The following is a 19,057-nucleotide window of genomic DNA, read 5'->3' as shown; positions in this document are numbered from 1 at the left end:
CTCAACCAGACCGAGCTGAATCCCATCCAATCATCGCCCTTCTGCTTCAGATCGTCTTTCCACGCCAACAACAGAACTCTTGTACAGAAGAAAAGTCTTAAATGAGGGGACGGCGGTGGACCGCAGGCTGGTGCCAGCAGCGACAGATTGGAGCTGCCGTATGGTAGCAGTGGGAGAGAACGTGTGTGTGTCGAAAATCGAAGTTGACAGAACAAAGGGAACTTGTGATGGAGTTGGCACACAGGGGAGCGACCTCCCCTCCTTGACCCCAACTGATGTTTGAAAGAGACTGAATCCAGTCTCACCAGTCTGCAGCAATCCCCCTCCAGACTCTTATTACTCCACCAGCCTCTCTACATGCAGCGACGTTCCTCCTCTCTTATTAGCTGCCTGCTCAGGCTCATTCTTCTTCTCTGATTTTAAAAGAAGTAGAAGCTCCCTCAGTTCAAATGCACCACTAACATTTCTCTCCTCTCTAATTAGCAGACAACTTTTACTGCCTTTCCATTTGTCACACTCAGTTTCACACCTCAGAGCTGCTGTTCCCACAGCGACACCATTCACAAAAAAGCTCTTTGTCTGCTTCTGCAGGTTCTCATTGTTTGTGAAGGTGTGAGGAAGACGACCTGGCTCCTGGGCTGCATCATAAATTACTGTTCTGTTTAAGGTAACTGGACAATCAGTGTGTGCTTTATTCATGGATGCTTTCACACTGACACAAAACCCCAGAGGACTTTGCAGATTCTCAGGTACACTGAACATCTGAACTCTTCAACCCAAATGTTCCCGTCAGCTTTGATGCAAAAACAAATCAACAGAGATTTCACCATCTTCTGGTGTTTCAGTGTGGACTGGAAACACTGGGAGGATGTTCTGCTGCTGTGGACAGAACATCCAGGCTAAAAATAGCTACACTGATCGCTGCATCATAAATACACCAGAACGTGGTTCGAGGGATGGATCCACAGGGAATCTCATGATTTTTCATCATCTCCGCTACCAGATGAAGTCAGTGTCCGTTATCGATTCCGATAAGATTCCATCGATTCCCCCACTCGTCATCTCAGGATGTTGATGGGAACAGAAGAGATAAAGACCGAGGAGAGAAATGGTGATGTAAAGACGGAGGCGGTCAGTGAAGGTTAAAGAAAAGCAGGATGATGGAGGAGAGCAGAGAGCTCTGCTGGAAGTCTGCCAGACTGATGGAAGTGTAGAGTTACAGGAAGCTGCATGACAGGAGCAGGAACACAACAGCATGATGTAACACAAGCCTCCTCTTCTGCTTCTAGAGAGCAGAGCTTTCTGTTTGAAGGGTCAATTCACCTGGATCTGAAGAGGACACAGTTCCAGGAATAAGCTGCTGGTCTAAGATTCGTCTGCCTCCCTCCTGCATCTTAAAACTGAAGCGCTCTCCTGCTGTGCTGCAGTGTTTCCACTGAGCGCCTTTCTTCTGACAGACGTCCAGTTTGGCACCGGTTCTGCTGGAACCAACGCTGCTGCGCCAGAAGTTACACCAGAAACAGACCGTTAGCACTCAGCACCTGCCACAGTGCGCCTGATTTACTGTAAAACAACAGTCACGTGTATAAAGCACACTCATAAGCGTCGCTGTAGGAGGCAGAACTGTCAGTGCTTCGACTTTAAAAGTTCCTTAAAATGCACAGCAGCTTTAACACATAAACTTCAGACCCTTTTTAGATCATTTCAGGATATTTAGGAAGCTCAGTTTCCCCATCTCCCTCATAGCTGAAGGTTGTCAGAGAAAAATAGCAGTAGAAAACAGAAACAGGTTAGTATCTGGTGAATCCTCATGCTGGCATAACCTGACTTCCTTCAGACACTTGCCAAAAGTTTCCTCCATGAGATCCCTTTATAAACCCTTGAGTCCGATGATGAGGTAGGGGTACAAGTCTAAGGAGACAGAGCATGATATCCAAAGCGTGCAACAAAAGCTACAGTGCATTGTTTACAACCTGATGATGGTGAAAGCAACGGAAATCCGCTCCATGACGACAGTTTTTGCAGTTATATCAATGCATCCTTCATGTCACTCTTCAGGGTTTGCAATAGGATTGTCCAGATACAACACACTGATTGGTATCTGGAGGATCAGGATAGCATCGGATTTTGTTAAATGATTGGGATCAATCCGGTTTTCGTGTGTTTTCAGCACCGTCACGCTTTACGGCTGCTGTAAATCACACCACGTTGCAAACATGTCCGCTGTGTGGGACTACTTCTCTTTGGAAAGCAATGAGAGGTAACCAACAAAGGGGCAACATCTGGGAAGTAAAAATGAAGCCAATGCGGGAGTACTAAAAGTTGCTTGAAGTCACGCACACATCCAGCCATAAAAACAGACTTTTACAGCATTAAATAGCATATTTACAGCCTAGTTAAAAAAAAAAAAGGCTTGGGTCTAAACGTTGATTTCACTATCGACACACACTGTACGGTAAGTGATTTTTTTCTATCTCTGTGGTTTAGAAGTTATTAGGATCATTTGATTTTCCAATCAGAGGCACAGCCCAGGTCACCTGTAGCTGCTCGAAGAAAAACTCACAGCTGGCGTCATAGCGAATGTGGCTGCGTCTGCGGATTGGCTTCATTTCACGGTTTCAGGAGGCTACGTCCATGTTTCATACAGTCTATACTTGCAACATTTGTAAAGTGAGAGTTCCCTGAGGAGGTACCAACCGTAGACTGTAAAAAATGGATGTCATCTTGCTTGGCTCAAGCTCCCCCTGGTGGCTGGCTGCAGTATAGGTAAAAAAAAAAAATCCATCTCCCCAGTCATTCCAGATGGGCTGTGGTCAAACTTTAAAAAATTAATACGCTTCATAGAAATGTTTCTCACGTCAGATTGTTGTGGTAATTTGAAGGTATAATTTGGCTGAAAAGTTTCGTTTTCATTAGTGATACTAGGTTAAAAACAAGGGTTTACGTCACATTTAACAATGATTGACAGCTGCCGTTCTCATGTATTTTTTTAAGGGATTGAAAAATATGTCGGGAGGTTGAGCCACGAAGTGATTAGACTCTCAAAAGAAAAAAAATATATATTATTTTTGTCACTTGGCTTCACTCACATTCTCCCAGAATTCCTCACAGTCTCTACAGCTTCAATGGCTGCGCCTGTGACGAGGGAATTTTGGCTTTGAAACTGTACAATGGTAAATGGCGAAGCCACGCTGTCCACTCTATATACAGTCTATGGCACCAACAGGGCTCACTTTAATATAACAAATATGATTCGTCATTTTCAACAGAATCACCCAACAGAGTCCGGGATTCATCAAAGAAAGGTATTGGTATCAGATCGTCATCGGCATAAACATATCATGAAAAAATCGGATCGCATTGGGACATCCCTTGTTTGCACGATATAAATGTCATCACCTCGTGAATTTTCTTGAAGAATACCTGCTGTGTCCTTGCATCACCTCACCCTGAATTCTTGCAGAAAACTTACGGATCTTTTCATTCACTAATGCAACTCACTTCTCCCTTCTAAGGGAGAACTCACAGAAGCAGCTGTTCTCTTACAGATGAGCTTTAAACCAGAGAACAAACTGTAAAACTTCTGCAGAATCTCCTCATATTTCTCTCTTTAAAAAACAAAACTGACGCTACAGCTGCAGCACTGATGACTCATAGTCTCTCTGTCCTTCTGGGTCACTTTCTAACAAACACACACATGCACACATATGGACACACTGCAGGGTCTTTGGCGGGCATTTACAAGTCAATTCTCACAGGTAATTAAACCCAAAGCAGTGTGTGCAGCTAATATTAGCTCCCTGGATACGATATGGAGGGGGGATGCTTCTCATGCTAAGATTAGCTCTCAGGCTTGCTTGTTGCTGGCACTGTGCACCAGCAGATATGATTTCAGATACTTGACAGGCTTTGCAGTGCAGCTAGAAACAAGTTAAAGGAGATTATGGGGGTTTAATGAAGTAAATGGGTGACAAAAGAAGCCAGGGGGCAAGAAGAAACCTCAAGTCATCTGCCTACGTAGATCGAAGCCTGCATTGATTCCTCCTCACATGATATCAGGTTACATCATGCTGTGTGTACTTCTGCAAAGTCCCAATAACATCTAAAGGCTTACTGCTCATTAAGAAGAACAATTAACAAAAAATTAACCAGCCAAAGAGGAGAAGTGAAGTTAGAGAGGAAAGAGCCAGCACTGTCTCACACTTTATTTGACACGAGGCTGTCTCACTCTCCTGCTTCTCCTCCTCTGCCTTCAAAGACACATTCAGACAAAAGAGATGGGTCCTCTGACTCATGCAGAGGCACAGAAAGTGTTAGTGTGAGAAGAAAGCTGCAGAGCCGCTTATTATGGGAGGAGAGAAAGGAGAGAAAGGAGGGAGAGGCATTCAATCAGCAGCACACTGGCCGTGACCTCGCTGCTGATACGGCTCCCCCACTCACACCTGACACGTCCTGGATAACCACTGATACATTTATACTCAATTAAGCCACAAGTCTGACATGAATTAACAAAATAATCCATGAAATGTGGATGTTAAAACCTGCAACAAGCTCAGATGCAGTTAAGAGGCTTTAAACTTCTGCAGAACTTGCAGACTTTGCATGAACGGGCTGAATATTTACTTCATGTTTCATTTGGTTATTACCTCTGAGGAGCCCTGAAGTCTCACAATGGAAAATGAGTTTGTGTGCACAAGATGAAAATCACCACTTAATGGTTCTTCAGGGGGAGAAGGCGGGATTTATGCTGCAGGCAGTCAGCAGGGGGAGCTCTAAAATGTTTGACATCACAGCAGCTCTTTTCAAAACAGCCAATTCTGCAGTCACTTTACCTCAAATTTAAAGTGAGCCCTGATCTTTGTAAGCCTAATGACAACACAGACTCGATCTGTTCTGACTTCATTATCTCCACGAACAAATTACCGTCAGAAAGGATGTTAACGTTGTCTTTTTATCGGACTCCATCCTCACACATGAATTTTAAATCCTGACATGAAAACTCTAAACTCTGACAAAAAGTGACTCACATTTCAGATCAAATCAGAGCCTGGCAGGCGACCTTGTTCATTGAATTATCTCTGCTGCACGATCACTGAATGGGTCGATGTGGGAGACTGAAGACAGGACTGCACAAACTCTCATGGATGCAGAAAGAAGAGATGAAACAAAACCAAAAGATACCTCAGAGACAGAAAATTTAACATAAGTTGATGAGGAGACAACCTAAAAGTCTTCATGCTTTTTGAATCAGCTACAGTCAACAAGTCATCAAGTATCAAACGCAGGAAGCACCAAAATAAAAGTTTGAGGAAGCAACCCAGCGAAATGAGATTTTGAGAAAATCAAACACAGTCGGCTAAATCAGCAGTTAGAAAAGAAATGTACAAAGTGCTGTGATGGCACTAGTGAAGATCCTGTGGCCGACAATGAAGAAGTAGAGCTTGACATTCTCTAAATCCCGCTCGGCTGGGTCACTTCCTCAGACATTTGGTGCTCCCAGAAGGCAGGAGTGTGAATTTGCATATTAGCTGTATATTTAGAAATCATACCTCAAGTTTTAAAAATCTTGACTTCATAATTAGAAATCTTTGCCAATATTTAGATAACAAAGCTAAAAATTTAGAATCAGGATATTCATTTATAATATTTATTAGGGGTGGGCGAAAAAATTGAAAAGCGATGCATCAGGATATTTCGTTTGACAATATCGGGATTCTTGTCAGAAAAAGTTTTTTTTTCTTTTTTCAAATTTTAATTCTTCATTTCGGTCTTTGTTTATAAACTGGATTGGAAAAAAGCTACTACTTTTCTCCGGCAAAAAGTGGAATATGTCTTCTCGACTCACGTGATGTGCATTATATAGGAAAACATAGCTCCTGATTAAGTCTGTAGACATTATTGTCATCATTTAACTTTTTCACATGATCTGGTTTTAGAAAGTAAACTTAAAATCGCAAATATCAGAGAATCACAGTTTAAGTCGAATCAGCACCCCAAAAATCGTAATAGAATAGAATCAGGAGAAAAGCATATTGTCCCGGCCCTAACATATATATATAACATTTAGATGAAACATTCAATTTTTTATATAATATTTGACGGATATATTTTGCAAATATTTCTCTAAATCTGCATAAAAAATTATGTTTAGAGCTAAATGTGAAGAAATGTTATTTGTAGTGTGTGCAACTTTACAATTGTTGCCCCACAATTACATAACACAGTCAGTTTGTCGCATTATATCCAAAGATGGCAGCCTCTAAGATCTTTACTTTACAAGGAAGAATAAAAATTTAATCAGAAATAAAACTAAATGTTCTGCTGACTGACTGATAAGTGAAACTATTTCATCTGAACACTCTGTAAGGGATCAGTTCAGGACACCCAAATGTCAACAACCTCAGCGCCCCACTGTGCCACCATTGGGTTCCCAGCAACTTTCTCGACAGCAGAGGACAAATGTGCACGAATGCAGCTTGCTTGAATTGATTGTTAAGATAAAGCAGGATGAGATTACTTGGTAAAAAACACACATTTCCTATGAAGGAGACAAAACCTGCAGAGACTGCTTCTCCTGCAGGGGGCGCCAAACTCAACACAAGCAAAGTTCATCACAGGAGCTTTAAGTATAAATCCATTCACTGTAACTTTTAAATCTTTATTTCATACCTTTCTTACTACAGCTTCTTTAGTTTTCTCTCTAAAAGCGCTGTGAGGAGTTCTTATGTGATATGAGTTTGGAGGACTACATTTCCCATGAGCACTATCGCCCACTGTTGAATACACATGTCCCTTTCAAATCGTGCATTTCTTACAAAAGCAAGTAGCTGATCACAGATCTTCCTTTTACTTTACTTTGTTCAAAACAACATTTATCAGGTGAGCAGACGTACAGGTTTAAAGTGACAGCCCCAGCTCATGATTTAACTCTTTAACCCTTAGAGAGCAGTCAAGCATTCAAACATGGACATAAACATGTTGTAGAGTTTCTCCGTCTGTATAGTATTGATTTCGAGTCAGAGATCTATAAAATATAGGCTCATGTCTTCACAGCCCCAGCACACAGCAGCTAAACTGAGAACTAAACAATCAGCTGTGTGTTTCCTGAAGTGACAGTGTTGATAACAGCAGCCTGACTTAAAGGTTGTCAAAGCTGCATGTACCGACACGCTCGCTGCCCTGATTTGACAAAAATATGCAGTCCCTCATTTTACACAGCTTTCACACGTTCTCTCATTCATGCCTTCACACTCCCAGTGTCACCACCCACTCAAACACACACAGCACACAGCAGTGGACAGACCCACTTCTTCCTCTAGAGGTGTATCAGTCTCAGAGAGGGACACACACATCTGGATCATCTGTACGCTGGTGCAAAGCTGTAGGCCACCTCTCCGCTTGTTTATCTCCATCAGGCTGAGCTGTCAGCTGAAAACAGAGACACTAACAGCATCTCTAAAGCACACACACTCACACTCACCTCTCCTCTTCTCACAGCCGCTCCATCCGTACAGGATTTACACCTCCCACATGCTTTATCACGGCTCACCCTTCCTCTTACTCCCTCTTCCTTTCCTCTCATCTTCACTCCTTCCTTCCTGTCTCCTCTGTGGCAGAGCGGTGCAGACAGACCTGTCCGACCAGCACAGACTCACTCCCTCCCTCCCTCCTGCACTGGCTCACTGCTCACACTCAGCCAATTAGCATGCTCACTTCCCCAAGCCCCGCCCCCTTTGCCCCTCCCTCGGCCTCTCACATGCATGCTGAGTCAGGGAAGAGTATCAACGCTGCTGAGGGAGGGGGACATGTAAGACAGGAGGGGAGATGAAGAGTTTAGATGCTCTACAAGCTGGATCCCTCAGTATGTTGTTAAAGTAAGAAAATCTGAGTGAGAGCTGTGAGTGGATGAAATATGGACATGTGGTCCAGTCTGCGGGAACATCTCAAGCACGTGTGAAACCCTCCTCCCCAACACCTCCAAGGGAAGGGAGGAAAAACTCACCCTATTTGCATATAAATGTTTGGCTTCCAGGAATTCTGCATGTGATAAACACTCCTAACACATCTTCATCATGAGGGATGATGAAGGGTATCACTTTCAGAGGAGGATTCAAAGAGGCCTGCGTGGCATCAGATACACTGTACACAGCTTGTGTGTGTGTATGTGTGTAGATGCACTCCATGACACCGCAGCAAAGCTCGATTCAGCCACGGTGATGTAAACCATCTTTGTTCACCAGAGGAGGTTTAGTCAGTGTTTCTGCTTTATGTTATTTTGCGCTGGCTTTAAATAATTCAGCACAGAACATAAAGTTCCTCCATGAAAGTTTCCCTTCATGCAGCAGAAAGAGAAAGGACTCTGAGAGAACACTGAATAAAAATATGTTTGTCTACCGAGGGCGACAAAAACCTCTCAAAGAGTCAGAAATATCAGGTAGAAAGGCGACGGTAAACACTCACGCTGTTTCTCCTGAAATATTTAAGAGACTGTTTTCTGTGTGCATTTTAAAGATAAGCTTCTTTGAGAAACTATCACACACATTTTGAGTCTGAAGTTGTAATATTTAAATCAAGCAGATGTTTAATTGCCAAAAAAAGTAGGGATTTAGGGTGCGATCACAATTTTCTGGCCTAACACCGATCACCGATCTTTAAAGGTCCCATATTCTGCTCCTTTTCTTCAGTTTAATATGGATCATTGATGTCTTCATGAAATGGTAGTAACATGTTTTGGTCCAAAAAGCCAATAAATCAAGCACAGCAGCATTGTTTCCAGGCTCTCATAGCCCCTCTGTTCAGAACGCTCTGATTTAGTGGGCGTGGCTTTCATATGTAAATGAGCCACTGCTGATACCGCCCCACTCTTCTGCGTCACTGAGAGCGGCGCCACAAGCTCCGAGTGCACAATGTTTAGAAAACAGCGAAGCTCGTTTACCGTAACATTACAGGCTAAAACAACAGGCTAACTGCAGCTAAAGTTAGCATCCTGAAGCTAACACAGAGACAGGGGGGACACTGAGGAAAAGCTCTTTCATCTGCTCCACAGCACACAGCATTTAAAATACTCATATTTCCAGGGTCCCAGGTTTGTTGGCGGATGGTTGGTAATGCGCCTGGATTCAGGACCAGTCTATTCGCTAGCCCTCTGTTGGACTGTCCAAAGTTGGAAAAGCAGTCGGCCGTGAAGTGACTAGCACACACATGCACAGTTTTACTGAGTGTAGCTGGAACATTTCCTGATAAATGAACTCTAGACACTTAGTCTTGTCTTCTTCCGAGATGGGAAGCTTGTGCACGGATCTGTGTGGCTGTTTACAGCCAGGGGGTTCGGGGGGTATCTGCTCCGGTGGACCAATCAGGTCAGACTTGCTTCTGATTGGTCAAAAAAGGGAATCGCTGACGTCGGCAAATCCCCAAAATCCAAACAGCTCGTTTTAGGTCAGGATTTTATATTCACAAGCACTACTAAGCACAGGTTTGGTCATTAAATATCACATTTTGTGGGCTGGGAGGAAAGACAAAGACCCACAAATTTCACTACAAGACTTAATAAAGTGATTTTCGCACAATATGGGACCTTTAATAGTGCTGTTCTGACCAATATTTACCAATATCAATAATGGTTAAAAAATAAACAACAATCTAAGATGATATGTCGAGGTAGTTCAGAGGGAAAGCGCGGTGCAATCGTGAGAAAATATGTCCATGGAGAGGATCAAAGGATGGACGTGATCTAAAAAGTTTTGTCTGTTTTTTGGATCGAAAACATGAAGAGAGACATAAAAGAAGAGAGTCCACTCTTCTGAGGTAGTTTTGGTGTCTACATAGTCCTAGAAAAACAATATTATGTGGGTCTTGAAAGATCTTGAAAGATCAATATCAGCCCACTAAAACACATCGGCCGATACCAATATTGATATCGATATATCGTGCACCCCTACTAAAAAGTTTCACCTTTTATTACGCTGTGGCCTGTGTGGGGGATAAGTCAGCAGTGTCTCCACTCCTCATGCAGCACAGCATCCTCCAGAGATGAGCAACAAGGCTCAGGTCTGCCTCTGAGCAGCAATAATGAGCCTGTCAGCTCCCCTAAGAAGACAGAAAACGGATGGGAGAAAGTTGCGGCTTAAGCAGCTTATGTTTACTTATATTAATACCTTGGAGAGTTTGGAGATGTTTGACAATGACGGTTATGACGTGTTTTTCCAACGTCACCCTCTGCTTCAGCAAAAATCAACAGTTTGCAGCTGCAGAGCCTGATTTCACCTCTCTGTGTGTGTGTGATTGAAACAGGTGAAAGTGACAGGCAGCGTCTCTCTCTGCAGACTGCACCAAGCATCAGGGAGCCAGCTTTTACCATCCAGCAGTGTCAGCAACTCCTCAGGGCAGATGTGGAGTTCTTGAAGGCGAGGTTTGAAGCTTTTCTGCAACAACAACTCTCTCCTTCACTGCTGGTTTATTTCAGGGAAATAACATTAAGGGCAATCAAATTAGGAGATCATGTTGATCGCCTCCAGCCGCCAATGACGATCTTTGTGGGTGAACTTGAGAGTCGGTCAGAAACAATGGCTCATTGATCGATGGAGTTTTAAAAATAGACGACTTCAGGAGACACGTGGAGGGTCAAATTGGAGTGTCCTCTTTAAAACTTCACGTGTGAACAGTCTTAATTTTCACTACAGTGTTTGTCTCTTTGGGTCAGCACTGACTCATTTTGGGTATTTTTTATTAGTCTTAACACCCAATCTCTTTTTCCTATCCTGCAGCCAGTCAGTAGTGGGAGCTCTGAGTTTTTTGGCTTCAGTTTGGGGACCTCTCATGTCGTTTGTGTTTGATTTCTTTCCTGTTATCAGCCTTTGGTCTCCAACCTTTCTCCCCTGGGTTTATCCACTCTCTCGTTTGACCTCATTCTGCATCGCGCCGTGTAAACTCTGTGCCTCGTACCACTTTGAGATGTTTAATTATTGAACTGCAACGCTCTCGGCTGCTGTTGTCTGCTTTTTGGGTCCTGTTTGTCAAGGTTGGTAACACAAGTTCAACACATTTTACATCAATGGTTTGGTTTTTAGATTACTGACTGTGTCTGAAATGGTAAGGAGGTCTTAGCTGCTCTTTATTATAATCTGGTTTATTTATATTTGGTGATGCACAATAATATCAGTACATTATTGGTACTGGCCGATATTGGCTTAAAAATAAAACTGCTGCTAAAATGTTTTGTAGCTCATAGAAATTTGCAGTGTAGAAGAAGCCCACCTACTTATTTAAGATCTGATCAGGGACTGAAGCTGTTTATAGTTTTTGCGCATTTTGTGGTTTTGTTTGCACAGTGCAGATTGAGTGGTCACATATTTGGCTCCTGTTTTAAGTTAAATGTGAGCTTAAGCAGCAGTCTGTAAGATACATGCAGCTGACTTTTTTAGCCACATTTACTGTCAAAAAGCAAACCATTTTATTTAATTTGGGTTTAATTGCTGTGCAGTTGCACTTTTTAACAGCTTAGCAAGCTAACAAACCTGAACTGAAGCTTACTGGATTTCTGTGTAATTCAGCAAACGTTAGCAGTGTGTCTTGACAGCTGGCAGTCATAATTCGCTCTGCACTGTTATGTTGCTCCCTTTTTGTGATTTTAACTCAAAATGCTGCATGGTTTCCAACGGATGAAGGCACTTTTTACCCCGGCAGCAGCAATATCTTATGATAAATTTAAACCATAGACTGTATGGCTCGCAGCTACATGGGTGGTTGCCTCACATGTCGGTTTGTTGTGGTGTTGCGTTTTAAAGTGTTGCAATGCATGCTCACTAAGCATGTGTCTGCTGTCCTGTAGTATAACACATTTGATTTTAAAATGTAATCTTAAAAAGTAATCCATGTTTTTTATCAGATAATCTGATTACATTTTTTTTTCTGTACTGTAACGGATTACAGTTACCTCTTTTTGGTATCCTATTTACGCAACGACGTTCCATGTAATCCATTACTCCCCAAGCCTGTACACTTTTCACATGTTCCCTGTAAACAGGGGTCATGTTGTCTAAGGCCCCGTTTACATGACGCCGAAAACGGTCGATTCCGCAAACATTTCGTTGCGTTTTGGCCTTCCGTTTAGACGAGACCACGTTGCATTTTCAGTGAAAACGCAAACTTTTGAAAACGCTCCCCAGGGTGGAAAGATCTGAATCCGCTCCTCCATCCAGCTTTGTGCAAACACAGAGCGGAGCGTCTCAGGGTGAAACGCAGACGTCACCGCATGCGCACTCGCAGTTTCGGGTGAAAGCTCCGCGCTCAGCCACATTTCCAGTTGAGCCAGTAGGTGGCGGTAATGCGCGTTATGGTTGGATTGCTGACCGTCTCACACAACAAAACGGCAGAAAAAGAAAGAACAGAAGAGGAGACTTGTCCTCCTGGAGTTGTTTGAACGCGGATCGTTTTCACGCCGTCCTCATGTAAACGCGGGTCACTTTTGAAAACGCAAAGGAAGAATCATTGCGGGAGTCTTCAAGTAAACGGGGCCTAACTCTGTCAATTGTGAAATTGGACAAATTTGCCCTGGTAATAGGTATCGTTATAATGGTCTCAGGGAGAGTATCACCTAAATTTTAAGTAAGATGTACCATTTTGTATTTTTTGTTTGAAAGTGATTGTCATGAACAAATATATAATATTAAATATGCAAATATGAAGTATTTTTCTTATTTTGCACAAGAAATGAATAATACAGAGAATGTGATAACAGTATGCACCATAATACTGTACGCTACTTTCAATAAGGAGAAAGTTGTTGATCTCTGCAATTAGGTATGTATAAAAATATCAGTTATCGGCTGAATCATAGACTGTAAAAAAATGGACCTCACTTTGCATTGCGTGAAGTGAGGTCACCATGAAAATTGCCTCCTGGTGGCTGGCTGCAGTATAGGTCAAAAAATTCCATCTCCCCAGTCTTTCCAGATGGGCTGTGGTCAAACTTTAAAAAATAAATACACCACGTAGAAATGTTTCTCACATCCGATTGTTGTGGTGATTTGAAGATATCATTTGGCCGCTTTGTATTCAAGTCCTCTTTTTTCTGAAAAGTTTCGTTTTTATTACTTATAAGAGGTTACGAACAAGTTTTTATGTCATGTTTAACAATGATTGACAGCTGCTGTTCTCGTGTAATTTTTTCAGAGACAGTGAAATGTGTCTGGAGGGAGAGCCAAGAAGAGACTAGACTCTCGAAACAAAAAATATATATATATATTTTTGTCATCCGGCTCCACTCAGATTCTCCCAGAATCCCTCACAGTCTTCAATTGGCTGAATGAGTTGTAAAATATCAGCATATCAGATATCAGCAAAAAATCCAGTATCATGCATCCCTATTTATATTACAAATCTATGATAGACAGCATTGAAATGAATGTAAAACTTCATGTTGAATGAAAACGTACACAGTCTTAGAGATGACTGCTTTTCTTTTTAGAGAGCACTTCTGGACAATAACCGCTTTCCGTGGGTGTTATTTATGAATTGGCAGTGTTGGAAACTTAAAGGAAAGGTTAGAGATAAATGTTAAGGGTGTGGGAGGATAGACGTTAAATTCATTCAGCTTTCCACTGAAGCTCAAAAATCAAAAAAGTTCAAATTGATTTCTTTCAACCTGAATCAGAGCAGTCTAAATATTTAGGAGTGTGTTACCAAGCCTCTGATTTATGTAACTTGACTTTGCAATTAAAGCACTTGGAGTCTGATAATCTGTGATATCACTTACTGCCGGGCACTTTGCAGGGCATTGTGGGCTATCAAGCTCTGGGAAAAATCGATTACTGGCATTGAAATGTTTCCAAACAGCCAAGAAAGAATCCTGTCTCTCTCCTCTCATATTACACTCCCTCTGAGTGACCACAACGACAGACCAGGGAGGCATTTCAGCACGTATCAGGGAGCGAGCGCCTCTACGACAGATTTGTGTTTCATTAATCACACAGGATCCAGGCCACTGCAAAGCGCTCCATCTGTACTGAAGCCAACATACAGACTGAAAAAAAAAACCCTCACAGATTGGAGACGCTATAGCAGCAGACAACCTCGCATTATACGCTAACACAGCCGGATTGTAAAATGCTAATGCTCGCCATCATCACACACGCTCACTCCCATCCAAACGCTAACAAGGCCCTTTTCATTGCCAGCACTCTCACCTCCTAAATACTCCCACTTCCACACCTCCCAAATATATTCTTGGCTTAGAGTAGAAAAACACAAGATACCGCTGTGTGTTACAGCTACGTCAAAACCTGCTCATTCTTTGAACTGAGGAGAGAAAACGGCGAAGGATGTCAGGGACGGTAACCAGGAGATAGTGAGAGTGAGCAGAGAGTGGGAGAGTGTAGGAAGAAATGAAAACAGACGTGGGACGGAGGGAAGAGGCAGTAATTCAAGAAGACTGTGCTGGTCACTAATGCTGTTTTCTCCCAGCATGAAACAGACTCAGGCTGACCAATAAGATCTGATAGACACCTAAACATGGTTAGAGCAAACCTCTTAGTTATCACAGCTCTCACACAGGCCATTAGGACGCCACAACACTTCCTTTATCCTCAGACTGAGAAACAGGCCTGCATTCACTCTTATTATATCATGATCCTGTGAAAAGAAAGTCAGGGTGCACATGACACGCTCTTGTAAGCTTCTTTCCTTTTTTGCACACTATTTGAAATACAGCGCAAAAACAAGCAACCTCTCTGACTTCATCAAACATCTATAATGACTTCATCTTCATGGTTGCTGCCACGTTTTTAGTAAATGCATTTGACACAGTTTGTCTCCGTGAATCAAGCGCAGAAGTAGGCCAACTCCAATAAAGAGAGCTACTGGGACATTAAAGTTTGGTTTAAATTATTCATCATGAAATCAAAACACTAGAGCTAAATAACAGGTTAAATCTATACCCTACTCTGTGCAATGTGTCTCTTTAAGTGCACAATCAGCAGGAGAAATGAGTCATGAGTGGGTTTTAAGATGTTCTGCTGAGGATTGACGTCACAGAGGCACTAAATACCTGCAGAAAACACACGTCAAGTTAAAAATGTGTCCTTTGCAGCCAGAGGATTCAGTCAAATCAGATGTGGGGATCATCTAAACTCACTGACAGCAGGACTCTGCAGTAAATGAGCTGACATTACCTACGAAAACCATAATGAGTCATCCCTACAGGAGCTGCTGCCACCAAATCTGCTCCAAACTGAGCGAACCAGTTTCCTCCAGGGCTTTACAAACTGAGGGACCACTGATACCTAAAATGATACCAGAGCTTTTAAACACACGTCCAGGTCTGTCACAGCTCTGCATGTTTATTTGGGAGACCTCAGATTACCACAGCTCATTAATCCCGTGCGTCATGACCTCCTTTCTAATTTTTATGACATGCATATGAACAGTCGTGTCAAATTTTATGACTGATGTTAAAATTTAGAACATCAGGTTGAGCAGAACTACCCCTGACTGAGCGATTAGATGAATTTGATCACTGATATGTTGTCGTTAATCATTTCTGCAGCTGGTGTGTTAATAAAACTTTATAAGCACAACCATATTAATCCAATTCTTGGTGCTTAGAATTTAAAGCCTGCTGTCCAGAAATGAAGGAAGCTGCTTTTTAATTTTATTTTTTCAAAGTATTAAAGCAACAGCATCTGTCTGACAGATTCACCTCTAAGAAATCACTGATTTATACCTCATGTATCAGTTAAAAAAAGGCAGGAAGTGCAGTGTGTCTGTGGATGAGCCTCCCTGAATGCTCAAGAATAAATCATTTAGCTGCTGCTTTTTTTAATTATGTGCAATATAAAACTGAATCATCTATATTTAGGAAGTCAAGTTAAATATTTAACAGAAAATCTTCACTTTTTATTACTTTAAAAGGGACTTTCTAGGTGAACCTGGGAAAAAAAAGATTGTAATCCATAACTTGAAATTAGATTATAAACACCAATATAGGTTATTCCTAAATGCTACTTCTCAGCTTCCTAATCAGGTCGAGCGGGACTGGATTGATTTATGGCCTGTTGTAGTCCCTATGACAAAACCATGCTGGCTGATGAAGTTTAGTAGTAAGTAAAAGTAGGTATGCACCGATAACGATCCTGGTATCAGCTGGATCTGTATCGGTAGGAAGGGGCCGATCCATGGTGCCGATCCTGGCAACCAGCTCTAAGCCTTTATTCTTTATTATTTGATTTGAAATTATATCTTTGATACACTTTCTTTTTTTTTTTGCTGTATCATCAATCTACAGGATTTCAAAGTTTACAATTAAATAGGACTTGTGTACATTCTGAAGAATTGTTTTTCTGGTAAACATTTAAATATCTCATAGTTTAAATAAACATTAACTTCAATAACTCCATAGACTCATTTTTTTGTCTTTTACTCAAAACATTACCAGTCTTGATCCTCAGTAGAGCATGCAGGTTAACACTAGCCACGTTTCCATGGACCCCAATATTCCGCTTGCTTTCGGTTTATTTGCACAAACGGAAAGAATTTAACCTTTGTAAACACCTCATTCTGAAAGAAAAGTGCCAAATCTGAAGGGACATTTAATCGGTTTCACAGGCGTGGAATAATTCTTTCCCCAAACCGATTGAGGTACCATGTATCCACTCAAACGGAAAGTTGTCAGGGTGCGTTCTTTCAGCGCATGCTCAGATATGACGTAAGACGCAACTAGAGACGTTCCTCAACTTTAAAAATGGTGGCGAGCCGTCAGCACTGGACTGCTGCGAAAAGTTTGTTTTTGATATAAACTTTGAAAGAAATGAACATAATTTCAAGACTGGACGGACGACAAACTCGCAATATGGAGTATTGCAACACTGTGATAAACAAACTGTCATCCTCCATCTTTGATAAATCTCGTGATGTTTACGTTTTTCTGCGCATGCCTCATTGACTATTCTGTTTGATTACAGCACATGTAGACCAGAGATTGGAATATTCCTTTCCATGTTTACTATTGTTTTCAGAAAAGTCATTCACAAAGATTCCATTCAGAAAGACGAAAAACTCCTCTTGTAACCGTGGCTACTGGTATCGCATCGGTATCGGAATCGGTCAATACCCAAAGCCCAGGTATCGGTATCAGAACCAGAAAAGTTGGATTGAGAGATCTGTGTTTTTCTCCACGAAAACTATTTCTGTGATTCATTTTGTAGTGTTGTTGGACACTGAGCCTAACTGTCAGTCAGAAAAAGGACAGAGGAGCAGAAGAAAGCTTAACAGGAGAGTGATAGAGCATGAGCTCAAGGCTAAAACATAAGCTAAAGGCTAAACTGTTTGTGCTAATGTTCATTCCAACCCACAGTCAGCAGTTATTCTGCAGTGGTCTTTTCAAACTTGAGAGTCTATCAACAAAATGAAGAGTGAGGTTATGTTAGCTCAGTTACGTCCCAGATCACCAAGCTGTGAGTAGAGCTATTTATAGCTGGCTAGTAAACCACTGTACAAACTGACAGATTTTGCTTGTTGTCACAGCCAATCCACTTCAGATAGTCCTCACAGCCTCTTTAAGTAGGGATGTGTCTGTTAAGTTGTCAAAATAGATAATAAATAAATATGCAGCCACCAGCCACTTGTGGGGCTGTTGCTTCAGTTAGACGTAAATAATCTACTACCCTGATGTAAACAAACACAGATGATGGCAGCTCAGCACAGTAAAATGATGTATGAATCACAAAAAAGAATCTCTTCCTGATCAAAACACTTTGTTTACTCACGAAAAGTCATCTTGGACCACAGCTTCATTTTTCATAACACAGCATTCTTCACTTCTGGCATGAAAAAACAAGATGACTGTGCCGTGGTGGCTCACAGCCTGATGAATACCCTTGAACAGTCCTCTAGCTCCTTCCCTCAGATATGTAAAGTTATTTAACAATCCAAAACACTCCAATTCATTAAGACTTTCAGGGAAAGTAAAATGAAGTCCGACTTCTGCGATGTGACAAACAGACTGATTTCAGGAGCAGCTACTCCTCAGAGAGTCTCTCTGACAAACAGCCCTGCAAACCTGATGGAGTAGATGTGTGTTTCGCTCTGTTTATATGAGTGTGTGTGTGTGTGTGTGTGTGTGTGTGTGTGTTTCCTCTCTTCGCAAGGTGAAAAGAATAGAGTCTTTTTCTACCCCCACCGTCCAGTCACTGAAACCCGGAGGCAGAGTCTAGACTAGGTCCCAGATGGGGGATTCATAAACTGCAACAAATGAAGACAAAATGCTTCCAGGTGCCCTTGGTGGTGGTGGCGGTGAATGGATCGGCTCTTGGTCACATGCAGCAGCGACATTTGACAGGGCCTGAAAACAGTCATGCAGTCTTGTCGTCTCTGAGCTGCAGAGACTTTTTCCTGCAGTGTCATTTATCATAGCGAGTATGGGTTAGCGTACAGGTACTGTCGATGCTGTCAGGTGTTCAGCTGAAATACAGAAGCTGTTGCTGATTTCATTCTTAGTAATCAATAATAACCAAATGTTTAATTAATCAATCATCAGGATTGTTGCAGATTAACCTCCAGTCAAGTTGTCATTCATCTAAATCCCAAAAATGATAACAAAAAGATTCAAAAGTTTGTGTTTGTTGACAATATTTAACCCCAAACAGATTAATTAAAGAAATAAACAAAACCAATGCAGCAAGATGTCACTATTTCCAGCTTTCACTCATCATGCAACCTCAACTATTTTTGCAGTAAAGCCTAAAAAAGAAACATGAAATGCTGAAACACCTCAACAGACTTTTTGTAAGGCTTTGAATCAAAGGGTTAAAGATACCCCCTCATCTGATGAAGGTATGTTTACACAGTCAGCAGGTCTGCATTGACCTGTGGGCCTGTTGTCTCCAGGAGCTGACACATGAATTTATAACCACCTCACGTACAAACTCACCTAACATTAAACCACTCCTGTGCCAACTTTTCCTGCCAAGGGCAAAACTTAACTCCGTGTGCGCAGGCTGAGTGTCACGCACAGATGCGTCAATGGCAGCTCTTCTTGAAAGGAGCAGCTATGACCTTTCTC

At 41.9% G+C, this 19,057-nt stretch overlaps 1 protein-coding gene across 2 annotated transcripts in view; it reads right to left on the bottom strand.

Annotated features, from left to right (window-relative positions):
* The window catches only part of LOC141785361 (uncharacterized), an 84,227-nt gene that overhangs the window by 64,605 nt on the left and 565 nt on the right, over positions 1 to 19,057 (bottom strand). Inside the window, exon 1 of one of the 2 annotated variants that reach the window (XM_074663657.1) lies at positions 7,481 to 7,630. The exons of the other annotated variant lie outside the window; for it this stretch is intronic. The gene's annotated coding sequence lies outside the window, so the exon portion shown is untranslated. Of the gene's footprint in view, positions 1 to 7,480; positions 7,631 to 19,057 lie in introns of those variants that run through there. 2 annotated transcript variants of the gene reach the window in all.

This window comes from Halichoeres trimaculatus, unplaced genomic scaffold (genome assembly GCF_033239565.1).
Source record: "Halichoeres trimaculatus isolate MK-OKI-2021-1 unplaced genomic scaffold, fHalTri1.1 fHalTri1_scaffold_23, whole genome shotgun sequence".
Taxonomy (NCBI): Eukaryota; Metazoa; Chordata; class Actinopteri; order Labriformes; family Labridae; genus Halichoeres; species Halichoeres trimaculatus.
Note: the sequence above shows the minus strand (reverse complement) of the source record. Positions and strands in the feature narration are given on the sequence as shown.